The sequence below is a fragment of the Carassius auratus genome, unplaced genomic scaffold (assembly GCF_003368295.1).
Source record: "Carassius auratus strain Wakin unplaced genomic scaffold, ASM336829v1 scaf_tig00055655, whole genome shotgun sequence".
NCBI lineage: Eukaryota > Metazoa > Chordata > Actinopteri > Cypriniformes > Cyprinidae > Carassius > Carassius auratus.
In genome coordinates, this window is record NW_020527357.1 from 1 (window position 1) to 10000 (window position 10000).

The 10000-nt window shown below is 46.5% G+C and overlaps 1 pseudogene; it reads right to left on the bottom strand.

Moving 5' to 3' along the window:
- Nucleotides 1-5: 5 nt before the first annotated feature.
- LOC113090484 (rootletin-like) overlaps nucleotides 6-10000 on the bottom strand; it is a 19295-nt pseudogene continuing 9300 nt past the window's right edge.

Sequence of the window (10000 nt, forward strand, 5' to 3'; positions counted from 1 at the left end):
CACCTGATTCTCTCGCTCTCTGAGGCTCTCAGCGCTTCCCTCAGCTGCACGTTTGATTGGCTGAGAGTGTCCCTCTCCTTAGTGACATCACTGAGGGAGTGCCGTAGCTCCGCCCCCTCTCGCCTGTGCCCCTCCCCCACGTCCCGTATCTGGCACAGACGCTTCTCCTCCGTGTCAGTAGCTCTCGTCTGGCACTGTCACGGCTCTCCTCGCAGGACGACAGCAGCGCGCGACACTCCTCCAGCTACAGCAGGAAAACTATTACACATCTTACTGTTGTGTCCTGTCCTTCAGGCATGATAGTTTCCTTCACAAACCTCTCTGAGTGCTGTATCTGCCTGCGTCTGATGCTCGGCGCAGGTCTCCTCACGTCTGTGTGCACCGTCTGCATCCTGCAGCTGACTGCGCAGCTCCTGCAGTTCTTTCTGCGTTTAGAGCCCCAACGGCATTCTACAGACAGACAAATGCCAGCTCTGATTATAACACACTCATGATTATCAGACTATTAGAGAGTCACTGACACATAAAAAAAAGCTAAGATGCATGTTAAATTTTTTAAATGCGCATAAAAAAATGCACTCAATTAAGGCGGGTAATTTACTTAATAAATGCACAAAAATATATAACAAGTATTTGCATCCACCTCAGGATAAAAGATTACATGACAGAAGTAATTTAACATCGAAAAAAAAGAGCAGCAATGGATTCCCCAGGTTAACAACTTTCATTTTTATTTTCGATACTTTGCGCTAGATTCCATGGAAGTGCTGATTTTGTTCTCTTAAATACAAGGAAGAAAATGGAGCTTTATCCACAATATTCATGAGACATTAAATTCTCTAGGTGTAAGTGAAATTGGCAGCGGTGTACGGAAGCATGCAGTAGTGTAGTTTCTGACCCGCTCCTGGTCTCTGAGCAGCACTGTCTCTCGGGTCAGTCTCTCCAGCTCCAGCGATGCAGTGCTCAGCTCCGCCTGTAGGGCACTCACCTTCTCCGACAGAACTGCCTTCTCCGCCTCCTTCCACGGACAGCGCCTGCACACACCATCAGACGGTTACCACACAATCCACACAGATGCTGTAGGCCTCCAGTGTGAGTCTAACCTGCTGTTTCTCCGTCTCGGCCTGTAGCAGACTCTGGTCTCTGTCGCGCTGGAGGGATCGCAGCTGCTCCTGTAGCTCATTCTTCTTTCTGTCTCCTGCCGGATCATCTGCTCCTCCAGGTGTTCACGGACGCTCCGCAGCGCCGCCTCCTGCTCGGCCTCCAGACTGCAGCGCAGCGCCTCCTACAGGATTCACATGATATCATGAGATGAGTACGCCTGAAACACGTGTCCCATGTGAAGAATAAAGGAGCGCTTGTATGACCTTCTGACTGGTTCAGCCTCTCCAGCTCCTCCTGGTGCGTCAGTTAGGGCTGTACGCAGAGCTCGCTGCGCCTCCTGTTGAGCAGCCGTGAGTGCGTCTCTAACATGTCTTTCTCTTTCTCGCATTGGGACAGAACCATCTCTCTTTCAGTGCGCAATCGCTTTCAGCTCCGCTATACACACAAACAAACTAAACGTCAAAATAGGGATCATTTAAAATAATATCTCTCTTTCATGTACCTGTCTCACTCTCATGTGCGCCGTCTCACTCTCATGTACCGGTCTCACTCTCATGTGCGCATCTCACTCTCATGTACACATCTCCACTCTCATGTGCATGTCTCACTTCTCATGTTACCTGTCTCATGTGTGCATCTCACTCTCATGTGGCGCGTCTCACTCTCATGTACCTGTCTCACTCTCATGTGCGCGTTCAACTCTCATGTACCTGTCTCATGTGTGCAGCTCACTCTCATGTATCGGTCCTCTCATGTGCGAATCTCACTCTCATGTACCTGTCTCATGTGTGCAGCTCACTCTCATGTATCGGTCTCTCTCATGTGCGCGTCTCACTCTCATGTGCGCGTCTCACTCTCATGTGCGCATCTCACTCTCATGTGCGTGTCTCACTCTCATGTACCTCTCTCATGTGCGCATCTAACTATCATGTTTCAGTCTCAATCTCGTGCGCGTCTCACTCTCATGTACCTGTCTCACTCTCATGTACCTGTCTCATGTGTGCATCTCACTGTCATGTATCTTTCTCAATCTCATGTGCGCTTCTCACTCTCATGTGCGCGTCTCACTCTCATGTACCTGTCTCACTCTCATGTGCGCATCTCACTCTCATGTGCGCATCTCACTCTCATGTGCGCGTCTCACTCTCATGTACCTGTCTCACTCTCATGTGCGCATCTCACTCTCATGTGCGCATCTCACTCTCATGTACCTGTCTCATGTGTGCAGCTCACTCTCATGTATCGGTCTCTCTCATGTGCGCGTCTCACTCTCATGTGCGCGTCTCACTCTTATGTACCTGTCTCACTCTCATGTGCGCATCTCACTCTCATGTGCGCATCTCACTCTCATGTGCGCGTCTCACTCTCATGTACCTGTCTCACTCTCATGTGCGCATCTCACTCTCATGTGCGCATCTCACTCTCATGTACCCTGTCTCATGTGTGCAGCTCACTCTCATGTATCGGTCTCTCTCATGTGCGCGTCTCACTCTCATGTGCGCGTCTCACTCTTATGTACCTGTCTCACTCTCATGTGCGCATCTCACTCTCATGTGCGCATCTCACTCTCATGTGCGCGTCTCACTCTCATGTACCTGTCTCACTCTCATGTGCGCATCTCACTCTCATGTGCGCATCTCACTCTCATGTGCGCGTCTCACTCTCATGTACCTGTCTCACTCTCATGTGCGCATCTCACTCTCATGTGCGCATCTCACTCTCATGTACCTGTCTCATGTGTGCAGCTCACTCTCATGTATCGGTCTCTCTCATGTGCGCGTCTCACTCTCATGTGCGCGTCTCACTCTTATGTACCTGTCTCATGTGCGCATCTCACTCTCATGTACCTGTCTCACTCATGTGCGCGTCTCACTCTCATGTGCGCATCTCACTCTCATGTATCTTTCTCACTCTCATGTACTTGTGTCACTCTCATGTGCCCATCTCATTCTCATGTACCTGTCTCACTCTCTCATTCATTCACCTGTCTTACTCTCTCTCTAGTACCCATTCAAATTCTCTCTTTTTAGGGCTGCTCCGATCACGATCGGGCCGATCATGTGAAATCACACACCTGAGGGAATTTACCGCTGATTAGAGAACCGGCTTTACTGACGAGATGCGCATTAATGATCGGCCGATCGTGATCGTGGCAGCCCTATCTCTTATGTTTCTGTTTCACTCTATTTCATGTACACGTCTCACTCTCTCTCATGTACACGTCTCACTCTCTCTCATGTACCTGTCATACTGTCAGTGCGCAGTCTCAGGTTCTGGTTTTCTGACTCCAGCTGATCACGCCGAGACTCAATGTGATTTATCTGCTGCTGGAGCTCAAACAGACTCGTCTCCAGACTCTCCCGCTCAGTCCTGCACACACTCACAGTTAATGAAACACACAAGAATATATTAAAACATTATTATCATGACTCAAACGTGTGCGGTCTCACCTGAAGGAAGCTAGCTCCTCCGTCAGGGCAGCATTCTCTCTCTCTGATGCCGTCAGCTGAACCAGAAGCCCAGCCCTCTCTCGCACAAGCTCCGCCCTCCCACGCACCGCCTCCTCAAGAGTGGTGCTCTGCCTGTCTTCTTCACCACGGACAGAACCAAGCTCCGCCTCCAAACCACCCACCTCTGCAATCAGCTGTTTGATTGACAGCAGCACATCAGAAAAGGTTAATGAGGCACTGAGAGACAGATGGAGAGAGAGAGAGAGATGGTCACCTGTGTGATTCTGTCCTGGAGTTTGGCTCGGTCTGCCTGCAGTGACTGAAGCTCCGCCTCCAGCCCCGCCCTGGCCAGCTCAGACTCCTGCAGTGATTGGTGGAGAGTGAGACGAAGGGAGTCCAGCTCCAGCCGGTCCTGCTCGGAGCGGACCAGCTCATCTCTGATGGTCAGCTTCTCTTGTTCTGCTTCTCTTCTCTGAGACAGTAAATGCATTCTTTTCCTCTTCCAGCTGTCAATCATACAGTCGATCAATATCATTGGTTCACTTGTTACTGAAACACCATTACTTAACCAGTAATATGATCCAAACAGACCCTGATGTGTAAAATCAAACCCTGACAAAACCATTTCCTGTTAAATATACTGTGAAACGTCATCTTCTGGTACCTGTACGATGAGGCTGTTGAGGTCAGATTTGTCCTGCGCCAGACTCTCATTAATGCTGCTCATCTTAGCGAGAGAATCTCTGAGTGAAGACTCCTCTGAGTGAAGCTTGGTGAGCACTAGAGAGAGTTCTGCTTGACTGCTCCCGCTCTGCGCACACAGAAATAATGCTTTCATACACATACTGCCGAGTAGAGCTGCATGGGTGAAGTTAGAATTGTGCTGGTGAAGGATGCTTCTGTGTGTCTGACCCTGTTGAGTGCGTCGCTCAGCTGTCTGTTCTCGGTCTCTATCAGCTGTCTGTCGCTCGCCCCCTGCTGGAGAGACTCCCTCAGCGCCGCCAGTTCAGCACGCAGTGAAGACGCACGGCGCTCAGACTCCTCCCACAGCTGCTGACTGACACACACACACACACACGTCAGCCAACACGTCACACACTCGCGCTTCGCTCAGATACAGACACACGTCAGACTCACGTTCTGTCTGTCTCGGCTCGGGCTCGGTCTCGCTCCAGCGCGGCGGTGTCTCTCTCTCTCTCGCTCGTGTTCGAGCTCTCTCTGCGCAGATGTGACGGCCAGCTGCAGTCTGTCACACTCCAGCTGCAGCAGCTGCACCTGCGTCTGCGTCGCCTGCGCAGCCTATCCATCGCATCCTTCTCGCTGACACAGAGACGGACAGGTCTGGTCCACTGGTCACAAGACTCTTGTGATTGATTGACAGGCCGTGTGATGCGTCTCACCTGCTCAGTGCATCTCTCTCCTGTCTCAGTCGGTCTCTCTCTCTCACAGCACTCTCTCTCTCTCTCTGAGCTTCATCTCTCTCGCCCTGCAGCGTCTGCGCGCGGAGCTCCGCCTCCCGCCGGCCTGACTCCGCCTCCCCTGCTGTCTGCGCAGCTGCTGCACTGAAGACTGCGCAGACTGCAGACGCTCACGCAGCTCCTGCGCACAAACACACACTGTGACAGACAGCAGCTCAGAGAGCGTACACTGTGTGTGTGTGTGTGTGTGTGTGTGTGTACCTGTAGCTGGATCTGTCTGCTGGTCAGAGTGGAGTGCAGTGCGGACAGACAGCTGTCAGGGATGATGGATGATAATGATGATGAAGAGCGCAGCAGCGGCAGCAGAGACTCTTCAGTGTTTCCGTCCACACCACCACTGTCTGAGAACACCAGCTACACACACACACACTTATACATAAATCAGTGAAGCAGTGAGTGAGTGAGTGTGTATGTGTGGTTGTGTGTGTGTGAGAGAGAGTGTGTGTGAGCATAAGTCTGAGAGTGAGTGAGTGATTGTGTGTGAGTGACAGTGTGTGTGTGTGTGTGAGAGCATAAGTGTGAGAGTGTGTTAGTGTGTGTGGTGTGTGTGTGTGTGTGTGAGAGTGACAGTGTGTGTGTGTGTGTGTGTGTGTGTGTGAGAGCATAAGTGTGAGAGTGAGTGAGTGTGTGTGTGAGTGTTAGAACATAAGTCTGAGAGTGTGTGAGTGTTAGAACATAAGTCTGAGTGTGTGTGAGTGTTAGAACATAAGTCTGAGTGTGTGTGAGTGTTAGAACATAAGTCTGAGAGTGTGTGAGTGTTAGAACATAAGTCTGAGTGTGTGTGAGTGTTAGAACATAAGTCTGAGAGTGTGTGAGTGTTAGAACATAAGTCTGAGAGTGTGTGAGTGTTAGAACATAAGTCTGAGTGTGTGTGAGTGTTAGAACATAAGTCTGAGAGTGTGTGAGTGTTAGAACATAAGTCTGAGAGTGTGTGAGTGTTAGAACATAAGTCTGAGTGTGTGTGAGTGTTAGAACATAAGTCTGAGAGTGTGTGAGTGTTAGAACATAAGTCTGAGTGTGTGTGAGTGTTAGAACATAAGTCTGAGTGTGTGTGAGTGTTAGAACATAAGTCTGAGTGTGTGTGAGTGTTAGAACATAAGTCTGAGTGTGTGTGAGTGTTAGAACATAAGTCTGAGAGTGTGTGAGTGTTAGAACATAAGTCTGAGTGTGTGTGAGTGTTAGAACATAAGTCTGAGTGTGTGTGAGTGTTAGAACATAAGTCTGAGTGTGTGTGAGTGTTAGAACATAAGTCTGAGTGTGTGTGAGTGTTAGAACATAAGTCTGAGTGTGTGTGAGTGTTAGAAACATAAGTCTGAGAGTGTGTGAGTGTTAGAACATAAGTCTGAGTGTGTGTGAGTGTTAGAACATAAGTCTGAGTGTGTGTGAGTGTTAGAACATAAGTCTGAGAGTGTGTGAGTGTTAGAACATAAGTCTGAGTGTGTGTGAGTGTTAGAACATAAGTCTGAGTGTTGTGAGTGTTAGAACATAAGTCTGAGAGTGTGTGAGTGTTAGAACATAAGGTCTGAGTGTGTGTGAGTGTTAGAACATAAGTCTGAGAGTGTGTGAGTGTTAGAACATAAGTCTGAGTGTGTGTGAGTGTTAGAACATAAGTCTGAGAGTGTGTGAGTGTTAGAACATAAGTCTGAGTGTGTGTGAGTGTTAGAACAATAAGTCTGAGTGTGTGTGAGCTGTTAGAACATAAGTCTGAGTGTGTGTGAGTGTTAGACATAAGTCTGAGTGTGTGTGAGTGTTAGAACATAAGTCTGAGTGTGTGTGAGTGTTAGAACATAAGTCTGAGTGTGTGTGAGTGTTAGAACATAAGTCTGAGAGTGTGTGAGTGTTAGAACATAAGTCTGAGTGTGGTGTGAGTGTTTAGAACATAAGTCTGAGAGTGTGTGGCAGTGTTAGAACATAAGTCTGAGTGTGTGTGAGTGTTAGAACATAAGTCTGAGAGTGGTGTGAGTGTTAGAACATAAGTCTGAGTGTGTGTGAGTGTTAGAACATAAGTCTGAGAGTGTGTGAGTGTTAGAAACATAAGTCGGAGAGTGTGTGAGTGTTAGAACATAAGTCGGAGAGTGTGTGAGTGTTAGAACATAAGTCGGAGTGTGTGTGAGTGTTAGAACATAAGTCGGAGTGTGTGTGAGTGTTAGAACATAAGTCTGAGAGTGTGTGAGTGTTAGAACATAAGTCTGAGTGTGTGTGAGTGTTAGAACATAAGTCTGAGAGTGTGTGAGTGTTAGAACATAAGTCTGAGAGTGTGTGAGTGTTAGAACAAGTCTGAGAGTGTGTGAGTGTTAGAACATAAGTCTGAGAGTGTGTGAGTGTTAGAACATAAGTCTGAGTGTGTGTGAGTGTTAGAACATAAGTCTGAGTGTGTGTGAGTGTTAGAACATAAGTTGAGTGTGTGTGAGTGTTAGAACATAAGTCTGAGAGTGTGTGAGTGTTAGAAACATAAGTCTGAGTGTGTGTGAGTGTTAGAACATAAGTTGAGAGTGTGTGAGTGTTAGAACATAAGTCTGAGTGTGTGTGAGTGTTAGAACATAAGTCTGAGTGTGTGTGAGTGTTTAGAACATAAGTCTGAGTGTGTGTGAGTGTTAGAACATAAGTCTGAGAGTGTGTGAGTGTTAGAACATAAGTCTGAGAGTGTGTGAGTGTTAGAACATAAGTCTGAGTGTGTGTGAGTGTTAGAACATAAGTCTGAGAGTGTGTGAGTGTTAGAACATAAGTCTGAGAGTGTGTGAGTGTTAGAACATAAGTCTGAGTGTGTGTGAGTGTTAGAACATAAGTCTGAGAGTGTGTGAGTGTTAGAACATAAGTCTGAGTGTGTGTGAGTGTTAGAACATAAGTCTGAGTGTGTGTGAGTGTTAGAACATAAGTCTGAGAGTGTGTGAGTGTTAGAACATAAGTCTGAGTGTGTGTGGAGTGTTAGAACATAAGTCTGAGTGTGTGTGAGTGTTAGAACTCAAGTCTGAGAGTGTGTGAGTGTTAGAACATAAGTCTGAGAGTGTGTGAGTGTTAGAACTCAAGTCTGAGAGTGTGTGAGTGTTAGAACATAAGTCTGAGTGTGTGTGAGTGTTAGAACATAAGTCTGAGTGTGTGTGAGTGTTAGAACATAAGTCTGAGTGTGTGTGAGTGTTAGAACATAAGTCTGAGTGTGTGTGAGTGTTAGAACATAAGTCTGAGTGTGTGTGAGTGTTAGAACATAAGTCTGAGTGTGTGTGAGTGTTAGAACATAAGTCTGAGAGTGTGTGAGTGTTAGAACATAAGTCTGAGAGTGTGTGAGTGTTAGAACATAAGTCTGAGTGTGTGTGAGTGTTAGAACATAAGTCTGAGTGTGTGTGAGTGTTAGAACATAAGTCTGAGTGTGTGTGAGTGTTAGAACATAAGTCTGAGAGTGTGTGAGTGTTAGAACATAAGTCTGAGAGTGTGTGAGTGTTAGAACATAAGTCTGAGAGTGTGTGGAGTGTTAGAACATAAGTCTGAGAGTGTGTGAGTGTTAGAACATAAGTCTGAGAGTGTGTGAGTGTTAGAACATAAGTCTGAGTGTGTGTGAGTGTTAGAACATAAGTCTGAGTGTGTGTGAGTGTTAGAACATAAGTCTGAGTGTGTGTGAGTGTTAGAACATAAGTCTGAGTGTGTGTGAGTGTTAGAACATAAGTCTGAGTGTGTGTGAGTGTTAGAACATAAGTCTGAGTGTGTGTGAGTGTTTAGAACATAAGTCTGAGTGTGTGTGAGTGTTAGAACATAAGTCTGAGAGTGTGTGAGTGTTAGAACATAAGTCTGAGAGTGTGTGAGTGTTAGAACATAAGTCTGAGTGTGTGTGAGTGTTAGAACATAAGTCTGAGTGTGTGTGAGTGTTAGAACATAAGTCTGAGTGTGTGTGAGTGTTAGAACATAAGTCTGAGTGTGTGTGAGTGTTAGAACATAAGTCTGAGAGTGTGTGAGTGTTAGAACATAAGTCTGAGTGTGTGTGAGTGTTAGAACATAAGTCTGAGAGTGTGTGAGTGTTAGAACATAAGTCTGAGTGTGTGTGAGTGTTAGAACATAAGTCTGAGTGTGTGTGAGTGTTAGAACATAAGTCTGAGTGTGTGTGAGTGTTAGAACATAAGTCTGAGTGTGTGTGAGTGTTAGAACATAAGTCTGAGAGTGTGTGAGTGTTAGAACATAAGTCTGAGTGTGTGTGAGTGTTAGAACATAAGTCTGAGTGTGTGTGAGTGTTAGAACATAAGTCTGAGTGTGTGTGAGTGTTAGAACATAAGTCTGAGTGTGTGTGAGTGTTAGAACATAAGTCTGAGTGTGTGTGAGTGTTAGAACATAAGTCTGAGTGTGTGTGAGTGTTAGAACATAAGTCTGAGTGTGTGTGAGTGTTAGAACATAAGTCTGAGTGTGTGTGAGTGTTAGAACATAAGTCTGAGTGTGTGTGAGTGTTAGAACATAAGTCTGAGTGTGTGTGAGTGTTAGAACATAAGTCTGAGTGTGTGTGAGTGTTAGAACATAAGTCTGAGTGTGTGTGAGTGTTTAGAACATAAGTCTGAGTGTGTTTGAGTGTGATGCTGTGTTCACACCAAACGCGAATAGAGCGTCTGGTGCGAATGATTTCAATGTTAAGTCAATGCAAAGGAACGTTTCCGCGCATCTGGAGTTCTCGCGGCGCGAATGGGGCGTTAAGCGCGGCGCGGAAGACACAAATTGATGCAGGTTGTGCAGGAATACCCTTCTCCACTCATTCAACAAGGAGGAACGACTGATGTTGTCAGTGAGCAGTCAACCGGAGCTATATGACAAAAGTTCATATTTCTATAGATACAGGAATAATAAGGACCTATATATATAGAAAAACATATTAATAGATTAATTGAATAAACGCCAAAGATAAGAAACGTTCCATTTTACCCCAAACAAATTATATTTTATCTTGAACCACTAAAGAGACATCAGAGCCAGCGGCAAATGTCAGAAGATCTATCC